Genomic DNA, 3,759 nt, shown 5'->3' with positions numbered 1-3,759 from the left:
GCCATTCTCCTGCCTCAGCCTCCCAAGTAGCTGGGACTCCAGGCCCCTGCCACCAGGCCTGGCTAATTTTTTGTATTTTTAGTAGAGACGGGGTTTCACCGTGTTAGTCAGGATGGTCGTGATCTCCTGACCTCGTGATCCGCCCGCCTTGGCCTCCCAAAGTGCTGGGATTACAGGCGTGAGCCACCGCGCCCGGCCAATACTTTTACATTTTTAAAGAGGCTTCAGTGTGAGGCAGAATGAGCCCAAACCAACACGTAATCTGTGTATATACTACAAGAGATTGGGTCACTTCTTAGGGGAGAGGAATGATTTGTAGTACAAATCAGACTAATAATTTGGGGGTGGGTATATGCTTCTATATATATGTATTAGACACACCCATCTTTTATATAGAATAAAAAACAATCACTTCAGCCATAGTACACTAGAAGCCCCACCCTGAGTTCACTATAACCCATGGGCTTCATGCTGGAAGTGATTTAACCCATTTGGTCTACATTCTCATCTACAGACCCAACCTATAGATTGGCCCTCCAGTGTTCTGAAGATTGGGGGTTATAACACAGAAGCACCTTTTCAGTGATGTTTAACTTACAGGTCCATGAATTTTGTTGTTGGCAGATGTCCGCAGAAGTAGAAAAGAAAGGAAAGGCTCTATTAATAAATCCTCGGAGACAAGGGTGGGAGGAAGCAAAGGAAGAAGTGATAACACAGGAGCAAGTGGTCATGACAAGGAAATGACACAAGACATACCAGGGCAAGTCAACAGGTTGACTTAAAGTACTGATCTCTAGGCTGGGCACGGTGGCTCATGTCTGTGGTCCCAGCACTTTGGGAGGCCAAGGAGGGTGGATCATGAGGTCAGAAGTTCAAGACCAGCCTGACCAACATGATGAAACCCTGTATCTACTAAAGATACAAAAATTAGCTGGCCGTGGTGGCACACACCTGTAATCCCAGCTACTCAGGAGGCTGAGGCAGAAGAATAGCTTGAACCTGGGAGACAGAGGTTGCAGTGAGCAGAGATCATGCCACTGCACTCCAGCCTGGGCGACAGAGCAAGTGTCTGTTTCAAAAAAAAAAAAAGTACTGACCTCTGAGATGGCTGATCATACTTGTAGATAAGATTCTGCCTTAAACCAGAACTGAATCAGAGGCTGACAGAGTTATCACCATATTAGATCGGACTGAGTATTACTGAATAATACCCTTGCTAGTTACAAGGGGGCCAAAGTCCAACGGCCTGACAGTAATATAATATAATATGTAATGACTGCCAGGAGCAGTGATAACGAAGTCTGATAGATGGGGCTGGGTTTGAATCCCAGCTCCATTATTTCCTCAGTTTCATCAGCATATAAAGAAGATAATACCTTCCCTGCTCCGCAGGGTACATTGGGGGAATTGAGTTACCATTGTGCTCAGATGGGGTGTTGCAAACAAGATTCCTCAGTTCCAGCCCACAGTTCTATCCCTCCACAGGGCAAACGTCACCGCTCACCTGCCTTCTTCCTCATGTAAGATGCTCTGTTGTGTATGATGCAAGAGGTAGTACGCCAAGCCAACAGCCCACACCATACAAAAGAGTATGTGTATTGCAGAGATACTTTTCCAAATAACATTACCTAAAAATAGACGTCCTGATGTTGTTAATCGTGGAATCACAGCCCACAGAAAATAAATGATCTTTTTGTATGTTTTGCCATAGTCTGCTTTCAGAAAAGACATTCAGACCCCCTCACCCCCATCGCCCCCTTTTTTTTTTTTAGGACAACACAGAGGTCATAGCACTAATTATAAACTTCAGTGGCCATTTCTTGTTTGGGTTGCTCAGCAGCTCCCCTTCCTAAGACGATTACCCTTATTTTCTTTGGGGATCCACCATGTCCACACTCCCAGTCCATGTTTCCCAGCAAACTGGACTTTGGCTAGGTCAATCAATGCATGTTATCTCCTCAGCCACAGTGATTTGGATCAGCACGAACAGACAAGCAATCAGAGCCAGCAACTGCATTCTGAGACTTTGGTAGAGTGAAGAAACACAGTCCATATTCCATTGGACGTGGTATCGCGAAGATGTGAACAGGGGCTGCAGGGCCACTGTGTGGAGCCCAAGAGTGAAGTTAGCATGACAGATGGTGGAACTGATAGGTGGAGAGAAGTTAAAAGTTCTGAGTCCACCAGCCTAAAGCCAGCACCACCCCTCACCTTTTTCAGTAAACTGGACCAATGCCTTTTCTTCTTAGCTCATAGCACATTTGAGTTCTTTTTCTAGCTTGTATCTAAAGAGGCCCTAACTGATCTACCTTAAAGATGCAGACGGAATTCTAGCTCTGTATATCTCCATACAGGGAGCCCAGGCATCTAGGGAATTAGAATTTTCCCCAACAAGGTGAGACTCATTAGTCTTTATTCTAAGGCCCCTGAGAACATTTGAGCCCCACTAGGAGAAATGATTTTAAAGAAAGTGAAGAAGAATCTGTCCTGTCACTTCTGTAAAACAGAAGACGCTGTTTTATAGCAGATCCTTCTGACATTTTCCTGGAGATGGGTAAGGATGATTAGAATTAGCCCCTCTTATTAACAGAAATGAGAAGAAAGGTCTAGAGAGCCCCGTTTTACTCCTGGGAGTTGGGCAGATAGACCCTCATTACTATGAGGAAATCCGATTTGCTGTCTCTCCATTTAGAATGCAAGGCTTATACCTGTGATTTGAGGGTTAAGTCCAACAAGCAGGGTCAGTACTGCAGGGATTGTGTACACCACCTGTTAGCAAAAAAGGGAGGAAATTACATGAGTGAAGATGTATGCCCAATACATGAGATGTTCAGAGATATGTAGGAAGTAAAGAAAGATGAGATCAGTGGCTGTTGTTCTCCATGATTTGCCTCTAGGTTTCAATGGAGATTGACAAAGTGGTAGACTCTGCTTTTGTGGCACTTACCATGCCTGCCTGCAATTTTATCTACCTTCCTCCTAGACTATAGGCTATTCCAGAAGCTCATTTACCTTCGAGCTCTAGCACTGAGCATAGGGTTTCGGTCTTAAGACACACTGACTTTCCAGTCTCTCCCAAGCAACTTTCATGCCCAAATGGCCTTTCCCCACTTGCACAAAAGAAAATGTTCTTTGAAAAGTAGGGCAGGAGCAGCCACGATGCTAGATGGCCCTGCTGGTTTAGACCCAATGGACCATCCAGGCCAGTACTGCATCTCTTTGAGACCACAGAAAGTTTTCTAATAATGCACTCACAATCAACTGTGCCCAGTAATAAGGTCAGGGTCTTCATTTTGGAAACTGCTGGTAAGTTGTTTGGAAATGAGAAGTCTGGCCCTAAGGAGGCCCTATTCCTAAGCCTCGTTCATAGCAAGCAGGCTCTAGCCAAACTTACTATTGGGTGTGCATGTGTTGTTGGCAGGGAGCAAGTAGGATGGGTGGGTTTCTAAGAAGGATGGGGACTTTCTGAGCAATGCAGCCATTTAATCACATCAATTTCTGTGCTTATGTCAGAAGAAGACGTTAAGGCAGGTGCCAGGGGCCCATGCAGGAGGCAGTGGAGGGCTGAACTGTGAATGAGGGAGAATGTCTATGGGCAAGTGGGGTCTATTCTTCCTATTATATCATCTGAGCATGAGTGAAAGATAAAATGTGCAGGTACTATGTAGATAAGCAATTAGACCTAGATTGTTTAATTATTTTATTTATTTAGTTTTTTGAGACAGAGTTTCACTCTTGTTGCCCAGGCTGGAGTGCAAT

General features: G+C 44.9%; 1 long non-coding RNA gene across 1 annotated transcript; it reads right to left on the bottom strand.

Annotated features, from left to right (window-relative positions):
• Positions 1 to 1,498: 1,498 nt before the first annotated feature.
• On the bottom strand, positions 1,499 to 2,873 carry LOC105505422. Its single transcript, XR_001000743.1, has 2 exons — positions 2,709 to 2,873; positions 1,499 to 1,628 (listed from the first exon to the last, which is right to left on the bottom strand). It is a non-coding gene; the product is annotated as an uncharacterized LOC105505422 (long non-coding RNA).
• Positions 2,874 to 3,759: the final 886 nt, after the last annotated feature.

Source organism: Colobus angolensis, unplaced genomic scaffold (assembly GCF_000951035.1).
Source record: "Colobus angolensis palliatus isolate OR3802 unplaced genomic scaffold, Cang.pa_1.0 Scaffold125, whole genome shotgun sequence".
Lineage (NCBI taxonomy): Eukaryota > Metazoa > Chordata > Mammalia > Primates > Cercopithecidae > Colobus > Colobus angolensis.
The sequence above is the reverse complement of the archived record's forward strand: the minus strand, read 5'-3'. Positions and strand labels throughout refer to the sequence as shown.